At 44.2% G+C, this 18,794-nt stretch overlaps 1 protein-coding gene across 9 annotated transcripts in view; it reads right to left on the reverse strand.

Moving 5' to 3' along the window:
- Positions 1 to 18,794, reverse strand: part of MICAL3 (microtubule associated monooxygenase, calponin and LIM domain containing 3) — a 197,910-nt gene that overhangs the window by 157,825 nt on the left and 21,291 nt on the right. Inside the window, exon 1 of one of the 9 annotated variants that reach the window (XM_032349270.1) lies at positions 17,859 to 18,407. The exons of the other annotated variants lie outside the window; for them this stretch is intronic. The gene's annotated coding sequence lies outside the window, so the exon portion shown is untranslated. Of the gene's footprint in view, positions 1 to 17,858; positions 18,408 to 18,794 lie in introns of those variants that run through there. 9 annotated transcript variants of the gene reach the window in all.

The following is an 18,794-nucleotide window of genomic DNA, read 5'->3' on the forward strand; positions in this document are numbered from 1 at the left end:
TTTTTTTGGGGGGGGAGAGAACATTCTTATAATTTCTAGGAAGCTCTTTTTTCTAATGGGAATACATCAGTACTCATTTGTAACTCCTAGAGAAAGAGACAACTGACTTTCTTCAAGGTCCTCTTAGTACTCTGTAGCCAGGACAGTCCCAGCTAAGGCTCTGAGAGGTCTCCTGTCCATTTTCTACCCAGCTGGATCCAAACACAGTCCACAGAGGAATCTGGAGTTTCCCTGTGAATTTGGAGTTTCCCTGTTGCGTATGCCTAACATCAGAAAATTGATGGCAATGTCAAATTCAAAATTCTTCATTCACTAGATCTCATGAACACAAGATGAATATACTTACTCTAAAGGCATTGTTTATACTGCAGGTATAAATTAATCTCCTGACATCTTCCCTCCTCTTTCTTCTGAATCAAGAAGTCGTCTGTCTCTAGGTACCTGAATCTGATCTGAAGGCAGATAAAAACATCCAGCTAACCTTCTCTTTTTTCCAGCTTATATCCATAAGGCCTAAAGCAGATGCTGGGGATGGGGTGGGGGACTGACTAGCTAAAATAAATTGAACACAAGAACCTCTGAGATCAGCCCAAAGGGCAGCTCACAGCAAGAATCAACATTATCACTGATTTTATTTTTTTATTTATTTTTATCACTGATTTCTTGACTTTCACTCTTAGCCACCTCAAAAAACAACTTCTGGGGGTGGGGGAGGGGAGGGAAGACAAAGAACTCTATCCACCTAAGTCAGGCATACCCTTCCCTGGAAAAGAAAGGAACTCATCTGACAGGCAAAGCCAGATCCCAGGCACAGATAAACTCCTGAGCACCCCCAGGCCTCACAAAAGTGCTTACTGTCCCAATGATGGGCTTTGATAACAGGTGGAGGCGGGAGTAGGGATCAATATCCCAATATCTAACAAACAAGAAAACCCTTGTTCTAGTATTTGAGAAAAAGAAGAGTCACTTAAGGAACATCCTGTGTGTGTGATATTTATAGAATATAAGGGGATGAAAAGATGGAATACAGGAAACTACTTGTGAAAGAAGGTGGGAAATAACCCCTTGCTGAATCAGAAGCTCTGCGAGAGCAAGGACTGTTAGCTGTTTGGCTCACTGCTATTCTCCAGCACCTAGAACAGTGCTTGGAACAGAATGAGCACTCAAACACTTGCTGAATAAATGAAAGAAAGAGGGGGAAGCAGAAACCTGATACGGTTAAGGGCACAAGCTTAGAATCAAACAGAATGAGACTGAAATCCCAGTTCTGCTACTTATTAAGCTATGTGACTAATCAAGTCACTCCAGCTCTCTCAAATTAAATCCCATCATAGGATTCTTGTTAAGGATTTAATGACAATGTATTTATTTACTTAATGCCTATTTACTTACTTACTTATTTATTTAATGCCTAGCCTATAGTAAGCTCTCAACAAATGGTGGCTATTAGCTATAATCATTTTCTCTCCCTGCCCATTCTTCAAAATCCCCCTGGTTTGGGACAGCATAGAGGCAAGGACCACACAGAATCAAAGGATCAGACTGGAGTGACAGCCCTGTTCCATCCCAACCCTAACCTAAGCTATAGATGCGTCTGCCTCACCCCCCATCCCTTTGTTCCTGTCAAATCCACGCTCACCCATCCTCTCTACAGAGAAGCTTCTTTCTGTCATGCTCAGGAGGGGATGTAAATAACAGTATGCTAAGGAATTAGCAGTGACTTGCTCACCCAAGACAGACCTAGCACTGAAAGACTGTGCACAGCAGGGGAAACAGACGGCTTCTTAAAAGGCTGCCAGCTGAGAACCAATGAAAATCTAAGAGCCAAGCCAGTCTCCTCCACTCACTCACACACTTAGTCCCACCTACTACCGTCCCATAATACACCAACTTAATTCTCACAAATTAACACTTTGCCAAGCTGCTGCTGGGACCAGTGCTTTCTAAGATGAACCCCACATTTCCCCTGACAGCCCCATTTGCTATGCATCTCAATGTGTCAGTAACAATTTCCGGACAACTTCCAGCTAGGCCTGGAAGGTGGAAATAGATCTCTTGCCCAAAAAGCCCCGAGTTGACATCACAGAACTGCTGAGGATTCAATCTGGAAAAGACCCAAAAGATCTCAACTCGCTCACTTAGCTGAGTATATGATCCAGGTTTCCTGAGGACTTGGGTCCAGAGAATTTCAGGATTTCAGATTTTTAGCCATAAACCCAAATCCTGGCCCATTAACCAGCATTTGTGAGTATTTATGTACAAAAGGGGAGAAAATAAGCAGGAAGAAGGACCTTTGAGAATGCATCTTCTGTAATCCCTGATCTCTTCAGGAGATGCAGCTGCAGAGAGAATTTGCAAGGAAAGCACACAAATACACACACCACCCTCTGGTGTTCTGCACTGGCTTAATCCACATGATCCAAAGCGCTGTGTGCTCACCTAGCTAGTGCCCAATCCCCCAGAGGTCCTGTGATTGTAAGCTAAGGAAAGGAGTTAAAAAGGTTTCACATCAAGATCACAACTTCTAAACAAAGCAAGATTGAGAGAGAACAGGAAGAACCCAGAGACATAAGAAAAGCTACCTCCCCAGTATGCCCCAGCCTGCACTGCTACCACAGCTACTAACTGAGCAGTTACCCACAGAAATACTCGTATTCTTTCACCCAACCAGCTTCCAACCAACTCCTGCAATTACATTATTATTTGGCTAAAAGGAGAGATGCAAGGACAGAATCAGGAGAAAGGACCACTATGTACTTATATGTTCAGTTCTTCTCCATGTCCATGGGAGACAGGGCAGAAAAGTTAGACATACCGACTAGGGCAAAGATTTCTTTCTTTTTTTCTTTTTTCTTTTTTTTAAGATTTTATTTATTTATTTGACAGAGATAAGAAGTAGGCAGAGAGGCAGGCAGAGGGAGAGGAAGGGAAGCAAGCTCCCTGCTGAGCAGAGAGCCCGATATGGGGCTCGATCCCAGGATGCTGGGATCATGAACTGAGCCAAAGGCAGTGGCTTAACCCACTGAGCCACCCAGGCACCCCAAGATTTCTTTTTTAATAACAGAACTCCAGGGGCACCTGGTGTCTCACTTGGTTAAGTGTCTGCCTTCGTCTGGAGTTGTGATCCTGGGGTCTTGGGAACAAGCCCTCTGTTGGGCTCCCTGCCCAGTGAGAAGTTTGCTTCTCTTTCTCTTTCTGACCCTCCCTCCTGCTTGTGCTCTCTGTCTCAAATGAGTAAATACAAAATCTTAAAAAAAAAAAAAAAATGTAGAACTACAGTTTTATTAGCAATGTTACAAAGTCACACTTCACAGCCTTCCTTAAAGCCAACTATATCACATTTTCTTAAGTGTTGGCTAAGGAGATACAAGTAGAAATGTGTGAGCCTTCCAGAAAGACTCCTTTCAAGGTGTTTTCTCACGTGGGAGAACAACTTTTTGTCTTTCTTCATTTCTTCCCTTTTGTGTTTTCCCTGGAAACAGAAATATGATGGCTGGAGCTCCAGCAGCTACATTTGACCATGAGTAACCTAAATGATGGAAATCATGCACCAGGATAGTAGAGTTAGGTCAAGTTAAATTCTCACCTATGTATCCATGGAGTGGACCCACATATTGTAGCTAACACAGAAGAACTTCTATTATCCTAGCCAAAGTCTGACGTCCATGGAACTGGCCATACTGGCTCTGGGCTTCCTACCTCTAGGCTTCTTTTACATAATGGAGAAAACCTTCACGTTTCAGCCATATTTTGCAATTCCCAACTGAAACTAATCCTAACTGACACCACTGACCTTAAAAGAAGCCCTTTACTTACCAAAGGAAGCTCCAAAGGAGATAAAATGGTATACAGTTTTGCATATGGAGACAGAACAGACTCTACCTGGCATCTTTTCAACTGGTACCTGCTTACAAAAACACAGCTTTGGCTGCAGTTTCATCTAGTAAGAGCAGAGCTTTTCCTGGGAAGCTAAGATGAAGGAAGATTCACCCCCAAGGAACTAAATATTCCACATTATCCATAACCGAAATCTCAGAAAAAACTGATTCACTAAGGGGGCATGATCTGATCTCTGCAGTGAACCCTAGATGATACAAAACTAGATTTTCCTCACCAATTAAAATTATGCAAACCCCATTATAATCAATTTCTAACAGTTTTAGGCTAGTTTATCTTCTACTATTACCTCCTGCAGAAAAGCCCTACCAATCCAAATCTCAGTGAATTTCAAAACCTTCAGTTCATTAACTCACCAACCAAGACTCACCCTTATTAGGGTTCACTTTTCAGGACATGTTGTTAATTGTATTATGCTCCCGCAAATGAAATGCCTGACAGAGCCTCAGTTGAATGAATACTCTCTACAGTGCTGATGATGGTAACAAATGGCCGGAGGTGGTTACAGAAGAAAGGAAAACAGAGCTACAGCTCAGCTCTGTCCTCCTTCCAAAGGTGTCTCCTACCAGCCTGACACCCCACCCTCTTTTGTTAAAGCTGAAACAGATGTGCTTCTCCACTCCAAGAGCCAAAGATAACCCTCAACAGGTAAAATGGAACTGTCCTTGGGCGAGTAGATCATACCATGGCTGCAGCAAGTAGGGCCAGAACTGGCCATAAGAATGGGGCTTAGGTGGTAGAAGCCCAAGCCCTGGGGCCTGTTTTACATGAAGGTATGGCCCTAAATGCAGCTGGCACCAATAGTGATTTACAATGACTACCTACTGTTTGGAGAAGGCAGGAGGGGGGTTTTGCTAGTAAAATACTAGGTAGCATAAGAAGGTAAAATTCCTCCTGGTAGGGATGTGATCCTTCTAGGACAGAAAAACAAAGATAAACAAAGATGGAAAAAAAAAAAAAAACTGGAAAGGGTACAGGAAAAAAAAAAAAAAAAAAAAAAAAGATTAACTGGTTAGAAGACCGACCTTATAAGGGAAGGTTAAAGGAATTGGACTCATTTGGCATAAAGATGAAAAAACTCATGCTACCTTCCTGCTTTCAAGATCTAGTAGTATTCCAGTGTTTACAAGTGCACAAATGTACGCAAAAAAGCATTTAGTATTTGTTGATTGATTAGCAAATGGAAGCTGAGAATTCTCACTCAGCCCCGTGGGGAAGGGGGAAAGCAGATGTGCACAAAGAACAGCAGAATGTGTTTAGGTAAGCCAGCCTCAGAGTTGAGATAATCTGTGCCGCTCTCCCAGCCCCTCTCCTTCCCCCACCCCAGCCAGTTTCCTCCTTATCCTCACAGAAATTTATTTATCTCTCCTTCAGTATTACTTTCACTTCACTGGTATTACTTCACTGTTTGCTCCTCACCAGGCGGTGAGCTCATTGGGGGAAGGGGAGGGTAACAAAATTCCTGTCTTATTCCTGTGTGCGTAGCGTCTGTGTGTGTGTGTCTGTGTGTATGTGTGGGCCTAGTGCCTAATGGGTGCAGAATAACTGAATGAAGCCACCAAATATGTACTGTTCACTCCCTGTGCGCCTGGCACTGGGGACAGAACAGTGAACGAGACAAACATTCCTGCCCTTGTGGAGCTTTCATTCTACAGGGGGACAGACAACATGCAGGTGGACCCTGATATATTGGACGGAAAGACACGCTAGGGAGGAAGAAGAGAGTATGAAGGAGGCTAGAAAGCCCTGGGGGTGGGTTGGGTAGGAGGTGGCATGGTTAACCATTCGGTGGAGGAAGAAGAGAGTATGAAGGAGGCTAGAAAGCCCTGGGGGTGGGTTGGGTAGGAGGTGGCATGGTTAACCATTCGGTTTGGGAAGCCTGTGAGGAAACAGAGCACAGCAAAGAACGAAAGGGGCAAATCCCGGATCACCTGGGGGTGGGGCAGCCTTGGAGGCAAGGGAGCAGCATATGGACTGAAGAGGGGGTCATGACATACAAGAGGCAATCTGGCTGTGTGAAGCCTTGTTGGCCACAGCGAGGGGTTCAGCTTCTACTGGGGCACCAGGGGGAGACACTGCAGAGGTGTGAGCAAGGAAGAATGATGAGAGTGCAGTCAGATCTTCAGAGGAACCCTCTGGCTGCTGTGTTGACAACACGTCTAGGGGTAAAAAGCGGGGAGCAGGGAAACTGATTTAGAGGTTACTGCGAAACTCCAGGAAATAGGTGATAGTGGCTTGGCCTAAAGAAGTATCAGTGCAGGTTGTAGTTAGGTTCTGAGTCCAAACAGGAAAGTGGAGTTGACAGGACTTGCTAATGGAGCATCCAAAGAGCTTAGGCACAAAGAACTAAAAAGATAAATGAAGAACCACCTAACAAAAGGACAACATATAAAGCTCACCCCTTCTGGGTCCTAGTAGAGGCAGTGAAATAGGGAAATAATCCCGTGGCCATTCTCACTGTGTGTGTCCCCTGAAGGGGAAGAAGGTCACCTGGCAGAGATCCTCTCCCATGCTCCAGATCTGACCACAGGGCATCCTCTCCAGATCCAGCCTCTCACCCCCAACTTTGCCTCCTGCATTCTCAAAACCAGGAACCCTCCCTAGGTGGACGGGCACACGGTCTCACATCCTCAAATCTGCTCCTGGAACTCCTTACCAATCCCGAACGGGTCCAGGACAGCTCAATGGAGCTCCAAATAAAGCAGAAACCCATATTCTTAGTACATACCCAACTACTAGGGTCTTTCCCCCACACTTTGTGTTACTTGAGGAGGCAATAATGGCAAGAGGTGGTACAGAATTGGGGGTGGAGGTAGGAAATAACAGGAGATAAGAAGGGTAAGTCAAGAGACAGGTTGAGGGTCTGTACCCCAAACCCACTCTCACTCAGGCTGTGCCTGCCCTCAGATATTCTAGAGCATCTCCTGCTCAAACGAAGGCCTCCCAGGCCACCCCTGCTGCCACCACTGATACCACTGTATCACTCATCTAGAGCTACTCCTCTCCTCCACCCCCTCACCTTCCAAAGACCAAAAGGGTACTTTGCATTTCTGTGAGATTCATCCTTAAAAAGCTGTTTATTTTTTTAAAGATTTTATTTATTCATTTGACAGATAGAGATCACAAGTAGGCAGAGAGGCAGGCAGAGAGAGAGGAGGAAGCAGGCTCCCTGCTGAGCAGAAAGCCCAATACGGGGCTCGATCCCAGGACCCTGGGATCATGACCTGAGCTGAAGGCAGAGGCTTTAACCACTGAGCCACCCAGGCACCCCTAAAAAGCTGTTTAAAAACTGTTTGGAAAAAATAATAATAAAAAATAAAAACATACTATTTGGGGTTTCTTACAAATCCACATAAGCTATGTCCTGAATATTCAACCTGAGAAAGACAAGCCATACAAAAAAATAAATAAATAAAAAGAATTTAAAACGGGGCAAAGGTAGGACAGTGCTTCTTGCTGATTATTTTCTAGGCCAATGACTACGAAAGTGGTAAGTTTAAGTGTTCATAATGCTCACAATGTGACCAATGTATGCTGGCTGATGAAAGTAGTACATACAACAAGACAATATCCCTACCCTCAAGAAGCTTACAATCCAGTCAGAGAAAAACTAACACATGTACCCCAGCAAACAAGCAAACACATCCTAAAACTGTATGGCCAGGCTATCAGGGTTAGGATGGTTATGATTCGGGAAGACTGGGAAGAGAAGGCAGAGACAGGATTAGAAGAAGGACTTAGCAGAACACATGCAGGAGACTAGGAGGAGGGTGAGAAGTTCCCTATGAGCTTCTGAAGCCATGTAAGAGAGGAGCCATATGACAGGGGGCATAGAGGAGCAGCCCAGCCTCAAAGCAGCAGAATGGCCTGGCCACAGCCAGGAGGGTGGTAAGAAGCAAGATGGAACCTCAGCCAAGCAATGTCCAGGAGCCATGCAATCACTGGGCACCTAATAGATTGGGAACCGGAATTGGAGCTATGGCAGTGGGAACCGAAATTTTAAAAGGGAAGGTCATTTAACAAATACTGAGAACAAATTATGCAGATATAGTTTTAGGTGCTAGAGATAAGCAGTTTCCAAAGACATTCTGAAGAAAGAAATAACAAAGCAGATAAGATATAGAGGTTATACAAATCAACTGCTGACTTTATCATCTGCATCCTATTCAAAGGCAGGAAGGCTGACAAATACGTCCATATTCCAGTCAATGCCTTAACTTTACCTACAACTGTCCTAAATGTGAATGTTTTATTTTTTTATTTTTTAAAGATTTTATTTATTTACTTGTCAGAGAGAGGGAGAGAGCACAAATAAGGGGAGCAGCAGGCATTGGGAGAAACAGGCTCCCCGCTGAGCAAGGAACCTGATGAGGGGCTCAATCCCAGGACCCTGGGGTCACGACCTGAGCCGAAGGCAGATGCTTAACAGACTGAACCACCCAAACATCCCCTAAAAACAGAATGTTTAAAGGAAGACTCCATTAGTCTTCTATGCATGAGACCGAATGACAGCCATCTCCGCACTTTCACAGCAATTAGTCTGTCTGCTCCATTTACATAAATATGGAGGAAAAGATCTTAAAATTCCTATTTCCCAAACAGTAAAACACAACAGTTGTTAACATTTGATGGGCCTACTTTCCCCATCCTTTTACCTCACTATGGCCAAGCACCATCTTCCCTCTGTGGCAACCCGAAGAGATGAGGACAGTGGGCTGGAGCTTGAAGGATACCTGTCACTCCACTGGCACTAAGGAAAACTCTTCACTCACCCCAGCTCCCTCCCCGCCCCTTGAACCTCAGGAGTATCCACAAACCTGGCAAGTTGTGCTCTACTGAGGACATAGCCACACACACTGAAGGGGCCACAGTAGAGCTAGGACCGTCTTATCTGCCACCTCCCATCCCATCCTAACCCACACCCAAATAAAATACCACACACTCCATTATCAGCCTTTCAAGATAAGACAGTCCTAGCTTCAGACAAGTAACCTCTTCACCTACTAACTAACTAGCTGAGGGTCAAATATCTAGAAGGTTTTATGGACACTTCTTTTTTTTTAAAGTAGGTTCCTTGCCCAGCATGGAGCCCAAGGCAGGGCTTGAACTCACCACCCTGGCTGGGATCAAGACCTGAGCTGAGTTCAAGAGTTGGGACACTAAGAATGGCTGGGGAGCCACACAGGCACCCCTAAAAATGTCCTGGGGACATTTTTAAAGACACTATCCCCATCTTTACTGCATTTATAATACATGGCAAAATCTGACCCCGTCACAGATTTTTTTTAATGCAAAGGCAATTATAGCCAACATAGTAAAAGAGACTTTCTTCTAGACTTCCCCAAAACCAGATGGAGATCTATGTACTTTCTAATCCAAATCTATAGGACATAAATGAAATTAATTCAAATAGTATTATTATTATTGGAGTTGGAATTCCATGTTCTAACAAGAATGAAGAAAAGAGCCAGTCGTTACCCAAAAAAATCAGCCTTTCCCCCTCAGAGCCAGTGCAAATCCAAGAAAGGCAAAGTTGGAGGCAAAGCCTGTTGCTATCATTCTGTCACCCTGCTTTCTTCAGCACCCAGCACTCCCTCCAAAAGGCTGTCCTCCCATCATATCCTTCTGATTGCATTTTTATCTTGCACAGTTGAGGCCAAGTATACACAGCCCAGTCTTTTGGCCCTTTACAAAGTAACTGCTAATCAAGGGCATCGTTCCATGTAAGACACCACTGCCAATGCCAGAGGCTCCCAAATGATAAGTCTTTACTTTCGTTTGATCATCTGCCCATATGCCTAATGTATGCATTTCAGTCCATGGCACAAATCCACACATTTTACCAACTATAATGTGTGTGTGTGGGGGGGGGGGTCAAAGGGATTAGCTCCACAAGGTTCTGACCCTACATGAGATTAAAGTCTTAAAACCAAACTCATGTACCTTGCCAGCTGTCACCCACCTCAACAGTGTCACAGTCTTCACGAGAATCCTACAGACAACAAGGTTCTGTGGGTAGGGAATTTGGTCCACAAATAAACTGTCTTTTTAAAGATCTGTAGCAATTTAAAAGCAGCTGGTTTCTGGTATGAACCAGTCCTCAGAAAACAACTCTCACTTCATCTGCAAAGGACAAGATCCAACAATTTGAGTTTTGGGTATTTAAAAAAAAAAAAAAAAAAAAAAAAAAAAGGGAAAGAATTGCTCCACACAGACATAGTCAAGACTCAGACATAATTGCTGATTCAAGACCAAGGGGTTGGGGTCTTTTAGAAGCTGCAGCCAGAATGTACTGGCCTTGGCTGCTGAAGGTAACTGCACTGCTAAAGCTCCACGTGCTAGTCTAGGTCTGGGACAAAGGGAGGGGAAAGATTCCTAAGCAAAAACACTGTAGCTCAAGGGTTACAAAGCAGGCCCTGAACTCCCTATGGGAGCCTCAGTGCCACTCAGTCCCAGGACAGATCCAGCAGGGCTGGCCTTGTCCCATGACGGCCCCTGCCTCTCACTCAGAGGTAGGAAGACCTCTGACAGAGAGAGAACTGTGTGGTCCAAGCAAATCCAGGCATTCTCCTCTCTCCTTTCCCTCCTCCCCTCTTTTTATTTAAAAAAGAAGGAAATAATTCTATGTCTGAGAAAAAGTTGTGATTCCAACTTTGCAAGTTGTGACTTTTTAAAGAATTTCAGTAATACCTGGAATCTCCAAAAGATCCCAAAATTGGGGGAAGATGGATATATGGTACTGCTTAAGAGAAGCACTGGGGGCACCTGGGTGGCTCAGATGGTTAAGTATCTGTCTTTGGCTCAGGTCATTATCTCAGGGTCCTGGGATCGAATCTTGCATCGGGCTCCCTGCTCAGCTGGAACTCTGCTTGTCCCTCTCCCTTTGCCCATCCCCGGCTCATGCTCTTTCTCTCTCTCATGTGTGCCCTCTCTCTCAAATAAAAATCTTTCTTGAAAAAAAAAAAAAAAGGAGAGAAGTGATGAAGACATATATCTCTATAATCAGACTGAAAGACATATATTTCTCCAGTTTAATTAGAGGGAGTTTCTTACTATATATTTTAGAGGCTTTCTTCATTGGTTTCCTGCTGTAAAGAAAGCACATACTCCATACTGACTACTGTGGTGACAGTGGTGATGAAGATGATAATAATGACAGCAGCTCTACTTTATTAATCACGTCACCACGTGCCAGTATTGTATAAGAGCTAGATACTATCCACTGACCTAGCTTTCCGCATTTAATTCTCATTGTGAAGTAGCCTGATTTTATAGATAACGAAAGGAAGACACAGAGAGGTTCAGAAATTTGCCCAAAGTCACACAGTAAGTTGACAGAGTTGGCACTTGATCCCAGAAATTCTGGAACCACTAGACTATTAAACAGCCTCTGTATTTATATCTGTTAGTCTCTTGATCCTGGAACAACTCTTAGTTGTTACTATTATCTGCAGATCACAGATGGAGGGAGAAAAGAGAATGAAAAAAGGTTAGATAATTTGTCTAGCCAGTGAACTACTGCCCAGCAGTCAAATCTAGGTCTCTGACCTCCGTGTTCAGTTCCTTTTCACTCTGAGACAGTTTAATCAACCAGCATGGGACCAGAAGAGGAGACCCTACTCTTGGGACCAGAAGAGGTGGCTACTCTTGGGACCAGAAGAGGTGACCCTAGGTCCCAGGGGCACACAGGGAAGGAAGCCTTAAGAAAGGAGAACTATACAAGAGAATGAAGGCAACAATTGTGCCATGAGCAATCTGCCATCTGCTGCCAACCTTGTGGCTCTAAAACAGAAAATTCACCCTGTCACTTCCTCCTCAAAAATCAACAGATTTGCTGGCTCTAGTCACCCAGTCTCCTCTCCCACTTTCTCTGAGATACTGTGCCCTCCAGCTGGGCCAGCCCCATGCCCATCCCTGCCCCCACTGCCGCTCAGCACATTTTCCTCAGGCCTTGGCTCATGGCAGTCCCGCACCCAAATTCCACCATACTCAGACCCTAGCAGAAAACGGGCCCCTCCGTGCAGCCCCTCAGCTCCTCCGGTTCTGCCTGCGTCCCTCCGCCTCTGAGCTCCTCCACAGTTCTAGACAATTTGATACTTACTCTTAACCAAGCAGTATAGCTTGCCATTGTTTCTGTTTCCCCAGTGGAAAATTCCTCAGGGGAACAGCCATGCCGGATCCTTGGGAGATGCAGATATTAGAAGGCCTCCAAGTACTGGGTTGGGAGTCTGAGTGAGATTGGATGCGGACTGCCGCACCCTCGGCTATCCAATTCTTACATAAGTCACTTGTAAAATGCATACAGAAACAGTGCCTACGTAATAGGGTATTTCTACGAAGTAAATGAGAGAATGCATTTCTAAGGTATTTTCCACGATGCCTGCAAAATGCTCCACAAATAATTATGTAAATGATAATGCATCTGCCCGCAGCCTAGCCAAACGCCTGCTGAATGTGCAGTTGGAGCTCAACAAGTAATTGCAATGCAGTGATGGGAAGTTATTAGAGGTTAGGGATTCTTTATAAAAACTGGACAAGGGGCGCCTGGGTGGCTCAGTGGGTTAAGCCTCTGCCTTTGGCTCAGGTCATGATCTCAGGGTTCTGGGATGGAGACCAACATCGGGCTCTCTGCTCAGTGGGGAGCCTGCTTCCCCCCCTCCCTCTCTGCCTGCCTCTCTACCTACTTGTGATCTCTGTCAAATAAATAAATAAAAACTTTTTAAAAAACCAACTGGACGAGAAGAGGGAGCTCAAGAAAATAAAATACAGTGAGATGGGTAGAGAAACAAGGAAAATAAGATTTCAAGATTAAATCAAACCTGTATATATTTCCTGGACACTGATTATGTGCAAGTGCTCCAAGGGCCCATACTCAGAGGGCTTACAATCTAGCTAAGCAGGTAAGGCAACACATAAAATAACTAAAAATACAAAAAAAATACATACATGCCAAATGGATAGGATAGCCAGCAGTTCCCAGTTCTGGTGGCGGAGGGTGGGAGGCATGATGACTCCTTTTTACCATCAACTATTTTGTTATTGTTGTTATGCGATATAGGCTATTTTTTATAACCTGCCGATTAAAAAAAAAAAAAGCCTAACAATACAAAAAAACCTACCATGAAAAACGCACCATGAAATTCAACATTTTCCAATGAATTTACATGTTGTTAATCACAACAGCAACTACATATTGCAAAAAAAGCAGAATATGTATGTTTGAGATGGCACTAACTCAAACCAAGCTCAGGCCATTAACACACACAAATGGTCACTGCCTACAGCATGTGGATTACTGACAACAGGAGTTCAGAAGCAGGGTAGAGATTGGACTACAAACTTCTAATAGATTCAATTCAATAAACATGCAACTAACTTAATTACAATAAACATTTAACTATGATAATAAAAAAACAGTGCTTGTAAAAGTAGGTAAGTAGATCCAAGCAAGTTTCATAGAAAGAAAGACAGATCTGAGGAGATCCTGAAGGATGAGTAAGGGGGAGATGGGCAGAGAGAAGGGGACAGGAAGGAACATAAGAAAATCAGCATGATGGGCAAAGGAGAGATACAGCAACAAATCAAAGTAGTGAAGCCTGCCTTTCTGGGAATGGTGATGTGGGAAAATGGAGGGAAGGACAGTAACCTTAGCACAAAGTTTAGACTCTCAATACTGAAGAGACAGAGCTTCTCAAAATATGAGCAGTATAGATGTCAGAGGCTACTGTGGAAACAGGCTTTGGAATCCCATAGATCTGGATGTTAATCTTGGAATCTGGGATCCACCATTTACTACACCCTTGGATAGTCAAGGATTCCTAAGCCTACATTTCCCCACTGTGAAACAGAGATCCAGTACTATTTAACTCCTGGAACATAAATATTTTGAGGTAAGGCTCAAAAGAGGCAACCTCTTTGAAGTGCCTAGGACATTTCCAACACAGACCAGAGAATTCAGTGATCACCATGACTACTCAAAACCCACAAGGTAGTCTTAAAGGTAAGGCTGGTTCCATGCTGGTCCACCATTTTTCAAGCAGATTTGGCCACAGAACAGTTCCACACTAAAACTTAAAAAAGAATACTAAAGGAGCTCAAGAGGTCTTAGGGGCACTTAGATTAGCAAGGGACAACAAATTTAAGTGCCTAGTGATCCAAACTATGAATTCAACCACATTTTGGATAAAGTTGTATTCTATTAACCACAAATCAAAAGGTCTCATAGATAAATTAACTGTTGCAGAAAACAATGTTTTTAAAACTTCATAAACAAAATTCTCACCACTACAAAATAAGTAAAATTCAATTATCTTATTAAGAAATGTTTTAATTTTCTCTAGAACACATCTTAACAGTCTAAGGAACACAGTTTAGGACTCACTGCCTCAAAGTAGAGAACAGTGCTGAAATAGAGGACAAGATAAAAAACAAACAGGGAAAACAGTAAATAAAACTTTTTCCTACATTTTGGTGAATCCTGCTAAATTATATGGTACCTCTTCCCACCACCTCCAACTTAAGAACTATTAAAGCACCTACTGTGTGCCAGGAACATAATAAGCACTACGCAATAGGACTTCTTAAGAGGGAGGAAGGGACACAGGAAAAGCCAATGAGGGGGAAGTGATCAAATTCTGCTTCTGAATTTGGATTTTTTAAAAAGTATATGTACAAGGAGGTGGGTGCCTGAGTGGCTCAGTCAGTTGAGCGTCCCATTTTTTTTTTATCTCTGCTCCGATCTCAGTCGCAGGGTAGTGAGTTCACGCCCTTCACTGGGCTCAGTGCTAGGCATGCAGCCTGCATTAAAATACATATATCTGAAATTTAAAAAATACATCTACGAGAGGGGTGCCTGGCTGGCCCAGTTGGTGGAGCGAATGACTCTTGATCTCGGGGTCATGAGTTCAAGCCCGCATTGGGTGTAGAGATTACTTAAAAAAAAAAAAAAAAAAAAAAAAAAAAAAAATATATATATATATATATATATATATGTATGATCTTACTGAAATCTGATGCTTTTTAAGAAGTGAAAACTAGGGGCGCCTGGGTGGCTCAGTGGGTTAAAGCGTCTGCCTTTGGCTCAGGTTATAATCCCAGGGTCCTGGGATCCCCGCATCGCATCGGGGCTCTCTGCTCAGCAGGGAGCCTGCTTCCTCCCTTCTCTCTCTCTGCCTGCCTCTCTGACTTCTTGAGATCTGTCTGTCAAATCAATAAATAAAATCTTAAAAAAAAAAAAAAAAGTGAAAACTAAAGTTTAAAAACAAGTAAGACAGTCTGCTACAATAAAAGGGACACAGTTCCAACTGCAGAAGCTTCTTTATCTGACTCCTAGAGGGAGCCTGCCCAGTGCAGACTGGGGTGGAGAATGGAGACCCTTGAGGTGTAGGCCCCATGGTCAGTTGATTGGGTTAATTGCTCCCTGAAGGATGGACTGAAAAACAGGTTTAGAACTTGGTACCCACTCCCAGCTTATATTCAACAACACAAGAGGGCCTACTGAAGGAGAACTAGTCCCCTCTCTTCTTGTCTGGCTGAGAAAAGTGGGTGTCAGAGGCAGCTGAAAATGGCATGCAGGACTGAAGGCGGGCAGAGGCAGAGACAGCCATCCAGAGGAACCAAAGACTCTGTGTCAGAGCATTCACTCAGACCGCTGCCACTCCTCAAACTGAGGACAGTCGCTCAGAATGTTTATCCACAGTCTGTGCCACCATGCCAGGAGGGGGGTTGGGAAAGATGATCCAGTTACTTTCCGTATGTTAATCCTGGCAGCCTAAGCAGCAGCAGAAGGCAAACCCAGGGCAGAGAAGTGGACCAAAGGAAAGTCTGATTAATAATTATACTCGGAGATTACAGAGCACTTCTTTCTTTCCTGAAGAACTTGAAGTACTAGTACTTTGGAGACATTACTTCACTAGACCCTACAGGTTCTTTACTTAAACATTTTCAAAGGCAAGTCATATACAGGATCCAATACCTGGGAAAGTGAAGATGTTAAATCCACCCTAACAGATTAGGAAAAGCACACATACCCACACCAATTTGCCCCAGGGAAATCTGAAGAAAGTGGACGAGCAGCGCCTTCTCATAGCCGTTCTGGTGCATAGTAAAGGCTGCTTCTCAAATTCAATTCTAAGAGCTTGGAAAAAAGTGAGCATCCCAAAGGTCCCCCGCAAAAAGTGTCCTGAATTCCACAGAATAGGGAATAGAATAACAGTCCTGCCTCTCCCTCCTCACAGTACAGAACAGATAGACAGCCAAAGCTGCCTTAACTCATTTATTAGACAAGTCAAAAAAGGAGGGAGGGAAGATGACAGAAAAAGAGAAAGAAAGGAAAAAAAGCAAATACACTTTGCCAGGATCAAAGATGTTCCTATTTTTATCTCAAGAGAGGGATCCTGGGTAGGTCCTAAGGCCTGTCTACTGCAGACCAACCAAAGCTGTTAGATCACAGGATAAATCACCATTTTCCCCTTTCTTTCCCTTAAAAAAAAAGTACATATATTTCTGTAAGAATGCCCAATCATTTAAGCATTTCCAATGAGGCTATCAAACACGAGGCATTGTACTGGGTCTGACTGAGTATAGAATGTGAACAAAGTGCTAGGTCTCCTATGCGCCAGAAATGGAAATACAGTGGTGGACATAACCATCAAAAGAGAAGTGTCAACACATAAACAAGTAAGTTTATACTTATGTACTACAAAAAAGTCTGTGGTGGAAAATAAAAGTGAATGTAAGGGAGAATAACAGAAGGGACCTCCCTGGCTGAGTTGGTCAGGAAAGGAAGTATTATCCTATTCGAGCCCAGAAGGATGGTGCTAAGTGAATTTAGGCACTTTCTCTGGGGGCAGAAGGAAGCACATGTGCACCGGTTGTCTGGTGACAACCAACTTGGACCTTCCACGAACCAAGGCCATTTACTTTCTGTAACTGGGCTTAGAGTTCACTGGGAGAGAAAGAAGAGGTTGGCAAGGAAAATGTGGCCAGCCATACCACCCCAGGCAAGGCTAGGCATCTTGAAGACTCTGGATGTAAGGACCTTGTTTTTCTCCCTTTGTAGCTACCAGCTCCATTCTCCATTCTCCCTTTGGAGCTACCAGCCCAATGCCTTCCTCATGGCAGACATTAAGAAAATACACACTTAATTCACCAAATCACATATAAACCAGTGACCATTTAATAAGCAATGCAATGACTTAAAATCTTGGCCCTCAAGAATCTTATAATCTGGTTTGTAGAAAAAAGAAACCAGACTACTTCACCCCAAATGACAAATGTTCTCGAGATAAGAAAAATATCCTAAGGCAATATCTGATTAAATGCCAAATGAAACATTCAAGTCATATACAGTTCACTGGAAAGGGGCATAATTTTAGGCTATTGTGACAACAGGTTTCCCAAAGAGAGTGGGACTCAAGCAGAAACTGAAGTCTATGGAGTATTTAACTAAGCCACCTGCAGAGGATACTCGAGGCATGGGGAATAGTGTAAATGGAGGTGCAGAAGTAGAAACGAGCAAAGTCCATTTGGGAGAAATAAGCACACAGGGACAACTGAGCCCACCCTAAAACATACAGCAGTCCCCCACACAGGCTGCTCCAGGCCGGCTCACCCCAACCTCAGGGCCTTGCTTGGAGACAAGAGGAAGATTCTCACAGGCCAAGGGCCAAGGCTACTCTCTTCCCTGGCACACTCAGAGGAAGCAGGAGAAGTAAAGTGAGTGAAACTGTCTGCCCCAAGGGAAGGAGAGGCAAAGAGCTATGGATCCCATTCACTGGGATAAAAAAATTAAATGTCAAGAACGGCAAGAAGGGGGGGGAAAATCCAAGTTGTTGTAGTATTATGCAACTGAAATTCCATGCATAAGCCAGGAAACTCAAAGGTCACAGTTCCCACAGCAACTGTAACCTGAACCACCAGCCCATGTAGTCTTTGGCAGTGCCAGACCCAAAGCAACCTACCATGCTCCACTCCCCGGGCAGCCCCTGCGCCACCAGCACATACCTGCGGCTCAACCGCCCTGTGGCCCCGCCCCTTAGCGCCAGGGAGGCTGCGCCTGCGCTCAGCTCACAGCTCACCTGGACTGCCCACATCAGGCTGCGCTGGGCCCTCGACCACTCTCTGCAGTCTCGGATTCTTTGGGGCAGAGCTTCACTCTTATTCCAGGCCTACTTAACAATGGGTCTTTAATCTTAACTCTTCTTTGGTTGTGTTATTTTAAAATGAAGGGAAGTGTATGTGGGTGGCAGGGAGTGGGTGCTACTACCTTCTTTTGCATGTTGTGGCATCCCAACGCTTGCAAAGCCTCACCTTATGGGAAACAGGGCAGGGGGTGGACAAGAAATGGAGGGGTGGCAAGAGAATGCTGGGTTTCAAAGGACATCCATCAAAAAAGTGAAAAGACAATCTAGAGAATGGGACAAGATTTCTGCAAATCATATATCTGATAAGAGACTTATTTCTAGGGAATATGTAACTGAGCCCATGTTCCTTCCAAAGAGAGACAGGACACAGGAAGGGTCATCCAGACCCTGCACTCATCCTGAGACCTGTATGTTATGACCATGGAGGATGGGGCAAGAACCCCCTTCCACATTCATCCCCCAGCCAGTGGTGGCAGTTAATTAAGGCTGTGAGTGCCAGGAGAACTAATAGCCACCTGGCTTGAAATGGATGACCATGAGCCTTTTTAAAAGACAGATCGACCGAGGTCCTCCTCTCCTCACTGTTCAATCATCACAATGGAAAAGACTCACCTAAAAAAAGTTATACCCTGGAAATCTTACCTCCCTCTGGGCTATGGCTTGTGTGCATAACCAAAATTACAGGCTCATGGAAAATAAAGACTTTCCTGTTACTCTGGCTGCCAAGGTGAACAGAGACAAGGGAAGCAATAC

The sequence above is a fragment of the Mustela erminea genome, chromosome 6 (assembly GCF_009829155.1).
Source record: "Mustela erminea isolate mMusErm1 chromosome 6, mMusErm1.Pri, whole genome shotgun sequence".
NCBI classification, from domain to species: Eukaryota; Metazoa; Chordata; class Mammalia; order Carnivora; family Mustelidae; genus Mustela; species Mustela erminea.